At 37.2% G+C, this 18,304-nt stretch overlaps 2 pseudogenes; both read right to left on the reverse strand.

Annotated features, from left to right (window-relative positions):
• Positions 1–8,470: 8,470 nt before the first annotated feature.
• Positions 8,471–8,740, reverse strand: LOC114612650 (annotated as a pseudogene).
• A 7,761-nt stretch (positions 8,741–16,501) lies between these two features.
• On the reverse strand, positions 16,502–17,850 carry LOC114612707 (annotated as a pseudogene).
• Between the last annotated feature and the right edge of the window lie 454 nt (positions 17,851–18,304).

Genomic DNA, 18,304 nt, shown 5'->3' on the forward strand with positions numbered 1-18,304 from the left:
ATGAATTTGAATATATTTACTGTAGTTTACATGTTACAAAAAACAAAAATCCTATGCATGAAAAGCTGAGTCCCCAAAGTAGTACATCTGTTTTCCAGGCTTGTTAAGCCATTTGCTCTGTCATGAGATACACTTCATTGCCATGTGGCACCCTTATTAGAGGCTTAAAGAGATAAGCATGCCCACTTTTTAGATTGGAACCTCAAGATCTGTGAGTTAAATTAACCTTTTCCCATTGTAAGTTAATTATATCATGTATTTCATTATAGTAGCATAAAGCTGACACATATTTAAGATATTCTATTGTGTTTACCAGTAGAAATAGCCAGAAACTGAAGTGATACTATATATAGAAATAAAAGAAGTATTTCACTGAGACAATATTTAGAAAAAGTTGATAAATGAAATGTGTTTTTAAAAGATGTGTTCAAATGGCATCTAATTCTTAAAAAAAAAAAAGTAACCAGAAAAATCAATAGCCAGAAAAATTCCATATTACTAATAAGTGTCTGTGTATAGAATAGCTAAATTCTTAATGTTTATTAGTACTGAGTCAATTGTGAAATCTAAATATGAAGTGATGTTTTAAGCTAAACACTTCACTCATCTGTAGACTTACAATTTCTAAAACCCACTTTAACAAGGATTATTTAATGTGTCAACCTGCCTTATAGCCCACAGATCAAAGGTAGGGAAGGAAGATCATTACTATGACAAGGGGGATTAGCTAAGAAGTAGTTCTTAGTGTGACTCTAACAAAGCAAATGAAAGATACGTTTGACAAGAACTTCAAGTCTCTGAAGAAAGAAATTGAAGTAGACCTCAGAAGATGGAACACTCTCCCATGCTCAAGGATAGGCAGGATTAACATAGTAAAAATGGCCATCTTACCCAAAGCAATCTACAGATTCAATGCAATTCCCATCAAAATTCCACCTCAATTCTTCACAGAATTAGAGCAATTCTCAAGTTCATTTGGAACAACGAAAACCCCAGGATAGCCAAAACTATTCTCAACAATAAGAGAACTTCTAGGCAAATCACCATTCCTGACCTCAAGCTTTACTACAGAGTGATAGTTTAAAAAAAAAACCCTTCATGGTACAGAGACAGGCATGTAGATCAATGGAATCGAATTGAAGATCCAGAAAGGAGCCCACACACTTTTGGTCACTTGATCTTTGACAAAGAAGATAAAACCATCCAGTGAAAAAAAAGACAGCATTTTCAACAAGTAGTGCAGGTGTAAGTGGAGGTCAACATGTAGAAGAATGCAGATAGACCCATTCTTATCTCCCTGTACAAAGCTCAAGTCCAAGTGGATCAAGGACCTCCACATAAAACCAGATACACTGAATCTAATAAAAGAAAAAATGGGGAAGAGCCTTGAACACATGGACACAGGGGAAAACGTCCTGAACAGAACACCAATGATTTATACACTAAGATCAAGAATCGACAAATGGGACCTCATAAAATTGAAAGGTTTCTGTAAGGCAAAGGACACTGTCAATAGGACACAATGGCAAACCACAGTTTGCAAAATATTTTTACCAACCCTATATCTGATTATGGGGTAATATACAAAATATACAAAAAACTCAAGAAATGACTCCAGAGAATCAAGTAACTCTATAAAATGGGATACAGAGCTAAACAGAGAATTCTCACCTGAGGAATATTGCATGGCTGAGAAGCACTTAAAGAAGTGTTCAACATCTTTAGTCATGAGAGAAACACAAATCAAAACAACACTGAAATTCCACCTCACACCAGTCAGAATCACTAAGACCAAAAATTCAGATGACAGCAGATACTGATGAGCATGTGAAGAAAGATGAACATTCCTCCATTGTTGATGACATTGCCAGCTGGTACAACCACTTTGGAAATCAGTTTGGTGGTTCCTTAGAAAATTGGACATAGTACTATTTGAGGACCCAACTATAACACTCCTGAGCATATACTCAAAAGATACTCCAACATATAGCAAAGACACATGCTCCACTATGATCATAGCAGCCTTATTTATAATATCCAGAAGCTGGAAACAACCCAGATGTCCCACAACAGAGGAATGGATACAGAAAACGTGGTACATTTACACAATGGAGTACTACTTGGCTATTAAAAACAATGACTTCATGAAATTCACAAGCAAATGGATGGAACTAGAAAACATCATCCTGAGTGAGGCAACACAGTGACAAAAGAACACATTGGTATATACTCATTGATAAGTGGATATTAGGAATAAAACTCAGGATACCCATGAAACAATTCACAGACCACATTAAGCTCAAGAAGGAAGATCAAAGTGTGAATGCTTCAGTCCTTCTTAGAAGGGGGAACATGGAGGCAAAGTATGGAACATAGACTGAAGGAAAGGTCATCCAGAGATTGCTTCACCTAGGGAACCATCCCATACACACACACCAAACCCAGACACTATTTTGAATGTCAAGAAGTGCTTGCTGACAAGAGCCTGATATAGCTGTCTCCTGGGATGCTCTGCCAGAGTCTTACAGATACAGATGTACATGCTCACAGCCAACCATTGCACTGAGCACAGGGACCTCAATGGAGGAGTTAGGGTAAGGACTGCAGGAGCTGAAGGGGTTTGCAATCCATAGGAAGAACAATATCAACCAACCAAACCCCCCAGAGCTCCCAGGGACTAAACCACCAACCAAAGAATACACATGGAGGGACCCATGGCTCCAGCTGCTTATGTAGCAGAGGATGGCCTTGTCTGGCATCAAAGGGAGGGGAGGCCTTTGGTCCAGTGAAGGCTTGATGCCCCCGTGTAAGCGAATGCCAGGGGTGGAAGGGGGACTGGGCATGTGGGTGGGGGAGCACCCTGGGGAGGCATGCGGAGTGGGTGGGATGGGATGGGAGTTCCTCGCAGCTGAAATCGGGAAGGGAGATAACATTTAAAATGTAAATAAACAAAATAACCAATTAAAAATTCCAAAACAAGCAAACAAAAAACGAACAAAAAGTAGTTCTTTGGGGCATTTCCAATCTCTATTGTGAGAAGTTCAGTCCTATTGAATCCGCAGCAGTGGCTTGATACAAAAAAGCCATAAGGCTCTACTATATGCACAAGTCTGCTAAAGCAGCAAGAAGCAGCTGGAACACCTCCACAAGTTCTTTGGTGCATTTCCCTTCGAAGTCACAACTGAAGATCAGTAAAGAAAGCAAGGAAATCCAATGCCAGGGAGTCATCCACTCTCTGTGGATTATACTTATACACTTTCCAAAGATTATGTGTCCGCAAAAGAATCTGTTCCAGCAAAACATCAGATGCCTTCTCATCAGACAGCTTCCAGGAAAACACATGTCTGTACTCAGCAAAACATTCCATTGGACGTGTCTGCTTTGGGGAAAAACATCCTCTCATGTGTCTGCTTCAACAAAACATCCTCTCATAAGATAGCTTCCAGAAAAATTTCACATGACACAAATGAGTCTCCTACGAAACCAAAAATTACCACTTTACTTATCTACATGTTTTCTTTTTCAGGGAATCCTAAAATAAGGTTTTGGGTTCAAAATTTATCCAGTTATTTGTCCAGAATGGATGGTTTGTGTTTGGTTCTCTTAACATGAGTAAACTGACAGACAAATAAATGAATGAATGGAGAGTTCTCCAAGAACTTCAGAGTGAGTAAGTATAGTGTGTACTACTCTCCTTCAAATAAGAGCAGATCTGTTATAAAGTAAATAGAGAAAAGAAACAATTGACTTTGAAACATAAATTGGTTCAAGTTCTCTTGGCTATGATGTAACTTGTCCTAGTATAATCTACAGGAAGCGTAACACTTTTCTATTCTTGCCAACACTATAGAATGTTCTGGAACATAATGCCCTTAATATGACTTTATGTTCTAAATGAGAAATATTATCAGTATTTTAGTGTGAAAGTACTAAGGTCAGGATGACTTTATGAACACAAAGAAATTTTTAAGTTGATTTTGTATAAACCAAAGGAATTGAACACTAGTTATCATGTATTTTACAGTTTTTTTTCTAGAAGTATCACTATCCATTAGTCTTGGTATTTTATGGGGACTATAATCAGAGAGTAAGGAGAAATTAGAAATAATTGTATTTTCACATCACAAAAAAAAATGAGGGGAAAAATGAAAAGACAAGCTTGCACTGTGACATTTCTATCGAGCAGGAAGGGAAGCACATTCCCTTTATAACGCATTAAGATTAAGCTGTTGGTAGCTTGAGTTCACACTACCTGAGTGCTGCATGCAAACTTAAGCCATCTCATTGACTGCTTCCTTATGAACACTACTCAACAGAAGAAATGTAGAAATGCTCTAGAGAACAACATCTTACGACTTGTGGCACAACGTAAAGCAAGTCTCAAGTCAAAGGGAAAATGACTCAGTCTATAAAGTGGCTTATTGCTGAAGCATGAAGACGAAGGTTTAAATATCTATCGCTCACATAAAAAGCTGAGACTAGAACACAGTCTTGAGATCCCAGAGCTGGATAGGAAGAGAAAAGAGAAGGACCAGTGGACATTGCTTGTGAAAGTCTGGGTTCAATGTCTTTAAAAATTAAGAAGAGAGCAAATTAAGAAGACATTCTCCATCAACTTCCAGCCTGTGCAGCCACAAATAAACATGCAGATAAACATTCAAAGAAAGCTTCAGGGCAAACTGAGCACAGCCTAGTAAAATTTAAAACACAGTAACAATACAAGCAAGAATCACAAACAGCACCAAATATTAAAGACCAAGCCTTTAAAACTATCATTAACGTAAATTTTAAATATATCTTAAACTAGTATAAGAAATATTAAAATAATAATTTAGATCAAAAAGATTGAGAAAAATAAAAGAAATCTAAGAATGTGAAAGTAATAATTTTTATTAAACTTAAAACTAAAGAACACATTTAGCATTTATAAAGTGTAAGAAAAGAATGAAATGAATGATAGAGAATTATAATAAGAAGAAGGCCAAGATAGAATTTTGAGGGAAAGAAACACAATAGAAAGAATTTTTCACAACTATGAAGAGATAATGAAGATCCAAGAAGCCCAGTAATTTAAAAGTGATGAATATAGTGTCAAAATAAATCAAAAGTACATGTAAAGTAAATCCATGTTTAAATGCTTGATACTGAATTAAAATACACCAAAAACAATGTTTAAAGTCTTCAAAGCAAAATGATAATTATTAACAAAGCAATGATAAATAGATCAGTAACTGGCTTCTGTGAATGCATCAAAAGCTTAGGCATAGTGGGACATCTCTGACATGTTGAAAGATAGCAGCCTGTAATTTACAACCAACAAAAATTGTCTTTTTCAAGAATGAAGAAAAACAGATATTTCAAAGTGATTAAAACTGAGGTTTCTGATGAAAAATCCACATGTAATAAATTCTATAGAGAAGAAAAACTTTCAGAGAGACAGATGGGATGACTTGCTCTGTACATGCAGGCAAAAAAGATTGTGAATATATGGAAAAGCCTTTGTAAGTCAAGACACTAGAATACTATAAGCTAACTTTGGATACCACCATTTTTATAATCAGTCACTTAGCTGGCACGAACATGGCTAAACCAAAATACTTTCTCCTGTGTTTAGTAGTTTATGATGATTATATTGACTTCACCATCTTGATAGGATCAAGAGGACAGTGAAAGAATGGGGGGTAGGAGGATTCAGACGACTGTGGAATGTAGGGAGCATGTTCTTTCTCTTATCACTACCATACAGAAAGCAGCGCCAATATTGTCTGAAGTATAAAATGCCCTTAAAAAATCATTTTAAAAATAGTACCAAAGGCATGAGAGTTGAAAACATGCTGTTTAGGAAAAGAATGAAGATATTAACGAATGTTAGACTTCAATAAATTATACATTTGCACACTGAAATGCATATCAACTAAAATAGTAGAGAAACCCTCTAAAAAGAAATAACATGAATGATATCAAAAAGTAAAGGAAAGAAAATCGACTGATGGTCGATGCTGCCTTGTGGATGTTTTTAGACAGAGTGTATGCCAGTGGAGAGAAAGTGAGAACTCCTTGTTTGTTATCTTCTCCCCTCCTGGGATGTTAACTTAAGCCTTTTCCATGGCTGCCACTTCCACAGCATACAGTGGTGTGGTTCTAATTTTGGCAGCTGACCCAACAGGCTCTATTAGCTGAAATTCTTGTGTTTCTCTGAAGCTCAGGCAGAGTAATAGCTTCCCACTGCTGCTACACTTGCCCCTTCCCTCTGCTACTGCAGGCCGACATGAAGTTATATTTATGCCATGTCAAAAATAGTCTCTGCTACCCGTTTTGTCTCCTGTCTGCTACTAAGATATCGTTGTAAAAGGTAAACTTTAAATTCTTTTCTTAATCTCCCCACTTCCTCTTTTTTTATTGGATATTTTATTTACATTTCATATGTTGTCCCCTTACCCCATCCCCCACCCACCCGGGAACCCCCAATCCCCTCACCCCTCCTCCTTCTTCTCTGTGGATGTAACCTCTATCTACCCCCCCACTCCCACCTCCCCGCCCTCAAAATTCCCACCCCCTGGGGCATCCAGCCTTCATGAGGTCAAGGTTCTCTTCTTCCACCTATGCCCAGCAGGGCCCTCCCACTCTTACATATTCAACTGAAGCCCTGGATCCCCCCCTAAGTGCTCCCAGGCTGGTGGTTTAGACCCTGGGAGCTGTGGTTGGTTGGTATTGTTGCTCTCCTCATGGTGCCACAAACCCTTTCAGCTCTTTCAGTCCTCACTCTAATTCGTCCATTGAGAACCCCATGATCAGTTCAATGGCTATTTGTGAGCATCTGCCTCTGAATATGTCAGACTCTTGAAGGCCTCTGAGGAGACACACTTCCTTTTAACCTTTGCTTCTGCAGTAACTGCATTATAGTAAGATTTCCTCCAAATTCTCTCACGGGGAGTAATTGTGTTAGTAATCCCGGGGAGGGAATACAGTTTTTGAAATTAAACATTGTAGCCTCTGTAATCTGGGAAAACAGACCTATCCTCTGGAGAGTCAGCTGTATCCTGAGTGCTGATAGGTATGCATTTAATCTTACAGTTGCAAAGTCCAAGAGGGTGGCAGCCATGCGAAAGTCAGTTTCCAATACCACGACCACAGATTTAAACATAAAAGAGTGCTGTATATTCTGAGAAAAATAAGCACATTAACTTTTCTGGTAGAATGTTCAAAGAGTATAATGTCCTGTACCAACCAAGGCTTCCTGGAGACAATAAGCTTCTTTCTATAAAAAGCAATTATTTCACACAAAAAAATTTAAACCTTGAATGGAAGTATATTAATATTTTGTTTGCTTGTTTGGTCAATAGCCCATATTACTTGTGCATCTTCAGAATTCCCTTGGTTAATAACTTAAAATTCTCTGTAGAGTGGAAAATCAACTTCTTAAAAAGTTCTTATCTCATTTAACACTGCCTATTAGGCAATGTCAAAATATCCAACTCCAGATATTTTGTTTGTATAAATAAATAAGAAAATAATTTCATAATCATGATTCAATTTTGTTAAGGCATTAACAATTCTTATGTGATGTGCAACACTTAGATGTTACTGCTTTCCACTAATTGATATAATCTCAATATATTAAGCACATTAAAATTAAAAAGTCCAAGAAGAAGCAATGCGGGAGGAGACAGTAAAGGAAGACCCACACTAGATAATTTTTAATTTTAAATTCTATAATAACTTCTGGGCAGTGGTGGCGCACGCCTTTAATCCCGGCACTTGGGAGGCAGAGGCAGGAGGATTTCTGAGTTCGAGGACAGCCTGGTCTACAGAGTGAGTTCCAGGACAGCCAGGGCTACACAGAGAAACCCTGTCTTGAAAAACCAAAAAAAAAAAAAAATCCTATAATAAGTAATACATACCTATAAATAATATATATATGCATAAACATGTAGTGTTTCCATGCAAATACAAACTATATGTTCAAATTAGCTTAAACACAGCAATCTCGTCAAATATTTAGCATTTATAATGAATGTGTTAAAATATTTTTCTTGATACTTGAAATATGCAATAAATTATCATTGTGTACATCTAACCTACTGTGCAGCAGCATATCCTATGCTTTTCCTCCATCTAACTATAACTGAGTATTCATTGATTAGATAATGTATTCCTACCATTATGTCCATTAGTTTTTCACACAAGACTATGCGTCGTAAACAGCAACACCTAAAAGTGCTTACATTTGCATGGACTATAATATGTTAGATTTGGACACTTTATAGATGCCAGTTCCTATTTTAAAATTAAGATATTTGAGAGTTGTATGATAGATTTTTTTTTAAACTTTTTCAGTGAATTTTTATTAACAGTTGCATCATGACTTATGGTCCCAGGGTAGGGGCGATCATATATATAATATAGCAGCGTTCCCTTTTACTATTCCAGGAGAAGAGCAAAGAAGAGAGGAGAGGTGAGTGGAGCCAGGTCAGACCTTCCCAGGAAATGTGCCTTCTGCTCTTAGGTCATCCCAGGCTGAGATTCATGATTACAGGGCAGAGGGACTTGAACATGCACCAGAACCACTTATACCTAGAGACATCACAGCCCTTTGAGGTCATTTTTGTCTCACATCTCACAGTGGTATAAGTCCAGGTAACTCTGCCAGCAGTTCCTTATTTTGTTCTGATTTGGGAAGCGGCTGTTCAATAGGGCAGTTTTGTAGTTCTCTGATTTTAGTCTTGATGTCTTCAGTCATGATGCTGACTCCTACAGACTGTCCCGGAGCAGTGTCACTTCAATGTGACCCTTAGAGCTCGTTTTTTGTTTTTTTTTTAAATCACATTTTTACATTTTCACTGTAGAAAACCATACCCAGTAGAAAAATTGAGTATTAAAAGATAGAAATCTCATAAGACAATTCACTCTACACAAAATCATTTAACATTTTTTTAAATGATTAAATAAATTAAACGGAGTGATATAGAAAGCTGGATGGCTAACCTGTTTTCTTTTTCCACTGTGATAAAATTCAGCGTTGATCTATGTAAATATCTAACGAGAAAATGAATGTTAAGGAAAAAGGATAATGTATTCGTAGAGATCAATGGGTTAAGAGTTGCAAGGAGCATTTCATATGCGTTTGCTTTAGTCTTTCCACATATAATAAATACAAACCAGAAAGATGAAGTCATAGCTCACCTTGTGGTGGCAGAGTCTCATTCATACCCTACGGTCTCCTTGCTAATAGAACTGGAGCACAGGGGGCAATGACATCCACATTGGTGATAGATGAAAGAGCTTTTCTCCTCTTTCCAGCTTCCCAGAACAAGACTCACCATTTTAACAAGATCTCACGATGACTCTATAAACACTGAAATCTGAAAAGCACTATTCTACATGTTTCACCTGACATTTGAGTTGTTTTCTGCAGCCAGTTGCCTGGGAATGTAATATTTAGTTTAAAAGAAAATAACTCAATGGTTGGTGTTTCTACAATTCTTGATTCTCCAGACATGTACTATTTTATGACAGAGGGTTTTCCTTAAAAAATGAGAACATTTTTATTTTTAATATTATCATATAAATATAGCATTTCATCTTCATTTTCCTGTCTCCAAGCCCTTCTATATGTGCTTCCCATACTCTTATCCTAATTCCTGATGTCCAAGGTTGGCTTCAAACTAAGATTACAAGATCCAATTCCATTCCTGGCCATGTTATCAGATTCTAGATCACATATCTAAGTTTTAGATTGATTTAAGATTGAAGAACTGAAAAAAATTCAGAATCATTTTGATGGCTCTAAACAATGTAAAGTTTTACTCTTAAAGTAATTAATGTCAAAGATAAACTTGTTATTTTCAGGAAGCTGAGATTGGAGAAGACTCTCTCGTCAAAAAATTTTGGTGTTTTCGTGAATGCTTTACTCATAGAGTAAGTACAGATGAATGTGACGTGGTACCATTCTAAAATCCAGTGGTCAGGATTTGATGAGGAGAAGGGAGAACTCTGCAACTGGATGGGTACTGCTGGTAATAACAGAGATGAGAAAAGGAACAGGAAAATGGCCCCTTAGCTGGAAATGTCAGAAGAAAACTTTGTAAATTTAATTTACCTCGAGTTCCTAAGTTTCTCCAAACTGTCAAGTTTACTATAACTAACAAATTTTAAAGCAAGCATCCAGAAGGCCTTTAAAGCTAACACTGTGTATGGGGTCTTGCCTAGCAAAAGTAGAATTCTTAAAGATGCATTTTAAAAGCATGCCTGCTATCACTCTCCTTTTAAAAACCTTCCAGGATTTCCGAGGAAAGGAAATCACCGCTATTGGAATACTATCTTTCACAGAGTTTGTTTTACTAAAATCAGTAATAAGTTTTATTCAGCCCATTTTCTAAGGAATTTTGGCAAATCCTACAGAGACGTGCATGTGATTCAGTAACAGGCCTCAGCTGAGATGTTATTCTCTTCCTGCTGTGTTTATTGGTACTAAAATTCATTATAAACCCAAAGGAATTTATTTTTATGTTGCAGAATTATGGTTATTCAGGCTTCATGGATTCTTGAGTGCATCTGTCAAGTGACAATTGGGAAAGTGTAAAAATATGCTAAAGTGTGCTATTAGCATTCTTCATCTCTACTAGTGATGGGGTACAGAAAATTTTAAAGTGGTTTTGTTTTGCCTTATAGTTTTAATTTTTCTTTTATTTTTTCACAAAGTACTTTCTTGGAGACATTCAACAACAAAACAGCTTTGATGCATGGAAATTACTTTTTACAAGTCTGAAGTATCCTTGGTGTAGAAGGACCTACACTATGTGACTTTCTGGGCAGGGGGCATTCATGTCTGTACATAGGGAAGAACAATAAACACTTGGGGATAAAGATATTGGAGTTGCTTTAACATGGAATCAACTTTTCCATCTGGTCTAATTTGGTAAGCAAGTGGGTGTCTCTATTTTGCCAATATATGACTAAGTATTATGCAGGAACTTTTCTTGGGCTAAATCCTACAGAGGCCAAGGAGGTCTTGGGATGGTGATGACATGTTCTATTTATATAGTGCAAAGCCACTATTGCTTAAGCGTTTATTCCCATGGCTTTCTCAGAATGATTGATCGAGTCTGTTGATAAGAACTTAGAAACTCAAGGACCGTTAAGATCATGAGCAAAGATCTAAACTATGATAAAATAAAAAGGTAAAATGATATCTCCAACAAAAAAGAAAGACAATTGTTCCCCTCCAAATAGACATGCTACTATTTAATTTTTTTTATTGCTGGGGTGATGCTTTTATTAATTTAGTGATAAGTATTTAAAATGAAAAAATCTCTTTGTTTGAAATTCTGTATGTAATTCTCGGCTTTTATTTCTGAATAATATTTTATATTTGAGTAACTTTTACTTCTGACAGCTAACAATATTTTGCCTTAGTAACTCAAAAGTGTTATAAGTACGGACAAAGATTGGCCTTGAGACAGGTGCGGCAGTCATGATGTCTGCATAAATTATAAACCTCGGGCATTTTAATATCATAAAATTTAAAACATCCTTCTTTCTGTTCCCATTTGCTGTATTTGTATAAAGTTAGACATTTGGGGACTTAACAGGCAATAGGAATGTCATGGTAGATTTTTTTTTTTTTTTGCCTTCTATGTTTAAGACCTTATGTTTGATCTACTGCACTGCAATAAAGAACACACACACTCACACAATTGTCTTGTAACTATTTTCTGACATGCTCTAGGTTGTCTCCCTTCATTCCTTTCTTTCTCTCTTTTTCCTTTCTTTTGTTTCATTTTATTTTAGTATTTTTTTACAAGGTTCCTCTTTAGTTCTGGCTGTCCTGGAACTTACTCTGTTGACTAAGCTGGTCTCCAATTTGGAGATACCCCTGCCTCTGCCTATCAAGTGCTGGGATTAAAAGTGTGTCCCTACCACCACCAAGCTTTCTTTGTTTTAAATTCCTGTCATGGGTTGAAGGTTTTCCCATTTCTGTAAGCCATTTTTTCTGCTTTAATTGCTTGTGGTTTTGGTAATGTATTAAAATTTGAATTTTCTCTGTATTTTCTTTAGTCATTTTAGAATTTAGGGTATTTTAGTTATATCATTAACCCAGGTTGAATTACTTTTATTAAAATACTTTATTCTATGTGAATTTCATGTGTGTGTGTGTGTTATCTACCTACCATATTGTCTCTACAACTCCCCACAGACTGCATCAGCATATCCCTCTTCCAATTTTGTGTCTTTGAGTCTCTCATTGATATGAGAATGGTACTAAAAGAAAGAGTAAAAGGCATGGAATTTATCAGAGGGTTTTGAAAAAAACGGAGTACAAATGATTGAAGAAACACCTTTCAAAAAAAATGTTCAACATCCTAAATCATCAGGGAAATGAAAATTAAAACTACTTTGAGATTTCCTCTTACCCAGTTCAGAATTGTTAAGATAAAGTTTAAAAAGAATGAAATAAAAGAAAAAAGAAAAATATTTTTAAAAAGACAAATGCTAGAATGAAAGTGGCAAAAAAAGGAATATGTATTTACTGCTGACAGGGTTGTAAATTGGTGCAGTCATTGTGTAAATCAGTGTGACAGTACCTCAAAAAGCTAGGAATACACCTATAGCATGATCCAGCTATCCCATCATCAGTATATATCCAAAGGACTCTATACCTCCTCTTCCATGTTCAATACTGCTCTATTCACAACAAAATGCAGGAGATGGAAAAGGACTAGATGCCAGCAACTGATGGATAGTTGATAAAAAGATATAGTACATTTACACGATGAACTATTATTCAGCTGTTAAAACTCAAATTAAGAAATTTCCAGGCAAATGGATAGAATTGGCATCAATCACTCTGAGTCAGAAAACCAAGACCCTAAAAGACAACATTTTTTTATCTCATTTTTGGATGTTAGCTGTGAATCTTTACATATGTTTGTTTCATTTGTAATACTCATAGAGATCAGAAAATTACTAACATGTTATTTGCAGGGATGGGAGGATTCTCCAGGGAGGAGATATAGGATGCATTGTTATAAAATGTTAAAAAAAAAACAGATAATGGAACATGAACGATTAAATTGGGGCTAGGGAGGAGAAGGAATGTTAAAAAAAAGGGGGAATATGGGGAGAAATAAATAAAAATATATCATATGTAGCCCAACTGCTCTAGAAGCCTATATGTGCACGTGCAATTGTGTGTGTTCATAGATGTGTGTTTGTGTATGTATGTTACAAGGGTATATGCAAGGCATATATATATATATATATATATATATATATATATATATATATATGCTCAAGCTGAGCTAGCTAACCCAAAATGGTGCAACAATATCTATATTAGACCACAAAGGCTAATATATAATCTCACCATACCAGAAATGAATTGTTTCTTTTGGAGTTGTTGGTCGATAAACTCTGATAGAGCCCAAATATTACAGGCTATTGCCAATGTTCTTGATGATACTCCAGAACTTGTCAGTAAGACCCTTTTGCTGAGGAGATTACATATTTGAGGTACAGAAAATTTTAAAATGATTAGATATTCAGCCAGTTCTGACATGGAAGCAATGTTGTTTCTTTTTTAAATTACAACTTATTGAAGAGTATATCTTTTCCATATTTTGTGTTCACAGAATCATTCTAAAAGATCAATTAGACAATAAAGTGTGTATTCATTTGTTGCCTCTCTATTTTGTTCTATTGATGTATGCATTTGTTCTTCTAATCAGAGGACTGAGTTAGCCAGAGCCAAACTGACTCCATGACAAGCTGCAAACCAGGAGTTTGGGAGACTAAGCTGAAGTTTCTGTTTCCCAGAACTGGAAAAGTCCAAAACATGTCAATTCCAGGAACCCCCCCCCTGCCCCCGCCACCACTGGCAGCCAATCAGTTAGCTGCCCTAACACCTAGTTTGAGTCAAGAATAGTTAATCAACAAAAGTCCCCCAAATCCCCCAGAGCCTAACCAATCACAAAGGCACCTATACCCTTGGAGATAGAGTCAACCAATCAAGGGAAAGAAAGGTAAAAGTCACCCAGTCCTACTCTAATAGGCATTAAATTGACCCTGCAAGTCCACCATTCTGTCTTCCATGCCAATACATAGTAGACCAGTGCATGCAGGTTCTCTGCAGAATAAACACTCTTTGGTATTGCATACTATTTTAGTCTAGGGTATATCATTCTTCATGAGTCAGAGACCCTTACATTACAAGGACCATACAAATTTGATTATTGCAGTTTGTGATAAAATTTGAAATCAAGAGATGAAGATGCCTCAGTTTGAATAATTTAATATTTCAATATTTGTCTATTTAGGGTTAATGTTGTAAATTTTGCTTGTATTTCCTCACATGGAGGGATGAGATGGAGAACTTTACCAAAGCTGTACAAATACATGGCTCAGGCTGAACCTAGAGTACTTCTTTCTATGTTCTAACTATCCCTAGACTTCAGACTGGGTGCTTCTAGCCTCTGTACAATCTAATCTTCCAAGCTAAGTCAATTTCACTGAATTGATCTGCTGGGCCTTATATTAACTTTGGTAATATATTCTGATATTCTGGTTCCTTCTCATTCTCTGGCTCATTCTGTCTTTATCTATGTCTTGTTTCTCTTTGCCACCTGTCTTTGTAAAACCATCTTACTATAAACAATCTCTCTCTCTCTCTCTCTCTCTCTCTCTCTCTCTCTCTCTCTCTCTCTCCATCCTCTCTACTGTTATGTAGCCTCTCTTCATTTCTTGTTCTCCTGTGAGTTGGTAGATCCAATCTTTGACTTATTCTTTCAAATCTTTCTTTGATTAATAACTTTGTTCCTCAAATAGGGGTCACTTTCAAACATGGCAGCTTCCTTCTAAAAACTAATCTTACCTTCATTGCTAGGGATTAAAGTGTGTACTAAGGAAGTATCTGTAATCCAGCCAGATCATACTATAATCCTGGGCATGTTTGCATTCTAGCCGTATGTGATCTAGCAAATTGGATGTGATCCTTTGCGTGAGCAGGCATGTTGGTAGATTAAAATTCCTCTATAACTATAGTAACACATGATTATCAGATATGATTTTATTAAAGCATACACTTAGAAGTTTGTAATTGAAACTAGCACTTTGAACAGCAAGTTCACGTTAATTGTATTTGGTCTGATAAATTAACTATCAAGCCTTGAAAATCTTCAGCAATCTTTCCTATGTTCTGACACTTACGTATGTGACAAAGCTCCAAAGTCCTTTTCAAAGAAGAGGGAATCAGTTTTACCTTTTTTGGGTGGGGGAGCAGGGGGGGTCAATACTAGTGGGATGATCAGTCCTCAAATAGCTAGATCAGGTAGAAAGAAATGTATAAACTTGAACTCATTTGTTGTGCACATCACTGATTAAGAGACATAGTTTGAGCTAGGTGGTGGGAACACATATCTTTAATGCAAACACTTGGAGACAGAAGCAGGTGGGTCTCTGAGTTTGAAGATAGCCTGGTCTACAGAATGAGTTCCAGGGCATCCAGGGTTACACAAGAAAACCCTGTCATTGAGCCTATGAAAAAGAAATACTCTGGTAACTTAGCTTCATCAGCTCCCTCTGCCTCCTTGATATAGGAGTGAAGGGAAATTAAAGTGATGGAGGGCCAGCCTGTTCACAGCTGTAAAGATATGCTGATAAGCTATGTAAGCTGAGAGTCCATTTAAGTCATCACCTCCTCACGCTGGGAAAAGATAAAAAGGAAGGAGTTGGCTTTTACAGCAGAGAAACATCTCCTCCTTCGAGTTTTCTGCCAGAATGAGTAGTTTCTTTTTAGATTTATGGCTTATAATCTTTATGTTCTTATGGACGCAGAAGAAATTAAAGACTAGCCAATATTTCCTTTTTTAAAAAAATTGTTACATTTTAACATTTAATAATTACTAATACACTATGTAATTTCACTATATAAAAACTATACACACAATATAATTTCACTATATTTTGCATGGAGGATCCACCACAAAAATGTGCATTAAAGCAAGAATAATTAAAACCCAGACCTGTTGTTTGCTTTTCTCAGTCTCAGTTCACTAGGAAAACGAGTTTATACTGTCCAATTATGTGGAGTAGAGGAAAGGCGTAGATACAGGCCTTTAGATAGAGTTAGCCAGACACTAACAGCCAGCACCTGAAGAGCACTGTTCTTGACCACAACCCTGCCTAGCCATCCATGTGGATTTCTGTCAATGGCTTAGGAAGTCTCATTAGAGAAATGTCTCTCTCTAGCTGAGGCACAGTTCCAGATATGCATTCCATCCCAAAGACAGGGAGCACCTTGATCTTCCTTGCCAAAAATCCCCAAAATTAAATACTAAAGATCTGTTCCACACAAAGTTGGATTATGTTTGTCTATAGCACTCTAAACCCGGAAGGAAACAATGTAGTGTGAGTTGTTTCTGTTCAGTGAGAGATGATCAGAGCTATGCTTGTCTGAAGAATGGAAACTTCAAATCCAAAGGCAAAAGATTCCCAGAATGAACTATCAACTGATAGAAGTGGGTTCTGGTTTTCCATTTGCAGTAGTCAGTCCATGTTGAAGGAATGGTACACAGGCTTTCTCTACATTTCGAGGTCCCTGGGATCTGTACCCATCCCCAGCCACCTGCATCTGTTCTGGGCCTTCAGCAATTTCTGTGACTGAATAATCTTCAAGAGTTAGTGAAGGATCAAAAAGCAAAGGTGACAGAGGGTATGGCATACCATCACCCACAACATCCAAGTCCTGCTCACTATAATATGTCTGTGAAGGCTACTGGAAATTCAGTGGACAGCAGGGATCTTCAGAAAGGCTTACAGAAACTGGTTTGTTGCAGGATACCTCTTCAGATCCCTGGCAGTATTTGAAGAGAACCTGATTTGTATCCTGGCAGATATGGGTAAGGCAATATCTAGTCATCTGAAGAGACTGATTGGAGCAGTGAGCATTATCCACAAAGGCTAACTATCCCTGACTGAAACGAGTGGTATGAGCCTGTTGACCAGCCTCATCTGTAGCCAACATTCTACGTTCCTTCAGCTGCCTGTATTGTAAGGCTTCTACTTCATTACACTGACAGTGTCACCTAAGACATTTTAGTCACTAAATTCTCTCTCTATTTGGCCAAAAGTACCTTTGGGTCAATCAGGAGATTACTATCTAAATCTTCACCTTCCACTTTCCAATTACATAAATAACGGCATTTCTTCCCTTTAAACACATGTTGTAGTCGTTTAAATCAATGTACACAGATTGCAAACGGGTTAGCTTTTCTCTCACAATAAGAGTCGTTTCTTCAGCTTCATAGATACCAGCATGTTTTAGGGGATCTTCTTGACCTGTCTATGCTATCACCTTCACCTCTCCATGTCTGATCCACAGTAATGGGTTCCTGGTCTCCACCACTCCAGCTGTCTTCATCCAATGTCCAGGGAACTAGCTTTATTTTGGCTACTCTCTGGGGTCTGCAAGCCCAGCTCTGTTTTAGCATATGAGCTCAACTGGCACAAGAGGGTTTCACTCATAGGGCCTGGGGTGCTCTTCTTCATTTGAGCATGAAGTGCTAAGGCATTCCTTCAAACATGTTCAGCACAGAAAGACACCTCATACTTCTTCTCGGGCTTTTGGGCAGCCCTGAGGCACCTTTTTCTATTCTTCATTGAAACGTAACTACCTTGTTTGAAGGGTATGTTCTCATCTTCAAGAATATGCTTAATTCAGAACTCCTGAACCTCCAGACTTGGGTGTGAACACAGGCAGTGACTGAACAAACAAGAAAGGAGCTCTTGGGATCCGCGCACTGGGGTGATCCTCCCCAGATTTGTTGGCAAGACATGAATCCGAATCCTGTTCATATCAAAACCTTCTCTCAACTAGCCTTCTGCTCTTGCCAATATTTCTTTCAGTATTTTGAGCAGTTCTGTTTGACTTGGAGTCTTCTAGGGATTGGTAAAAATGTAACAGAAAGTATATTTAATCTCAAGATTCATAAGGAGTCACAAATGTACGCCATCATTGACAAATATGAATGATGTCAGGGATGTACACTGTTAAATGCAGAATCAAGACAGGACTCCTATGTCTCTGGAGACACAATCCATCTTCTCAAGAAATCCTCTAAATCAATAGCCAAGTATTCATGGAGGATGGAAGGACTCTTGTGAATGAAGAAGTTGAGAACTCTTGGTTTCCACAAAGTTAATCCTCATTGTCTTTTTGTGTGTTTGCATCTCTGCCTTTGTCTCCTCAATGTCTCCCTTTAAGAATACTATCATCTTAAAAACGTCCTCTAGTAAAACACAGAAACCA

This window comes from Grammomys surdaster, unplaced genomic scaffold (assembly GCF_004785775.1).
Source record: "Grammomys surdaster isolate TR1022 unplaced genomic scaffold, NIH_TR_1.0 126178, whole genome shotgun sequence".
Lineage (NCBI taxonomy): Eukaryota > Metazoa > Chordata > Mammalia > Rodentia > Muridae > Grammomys > Grammomys surdaster.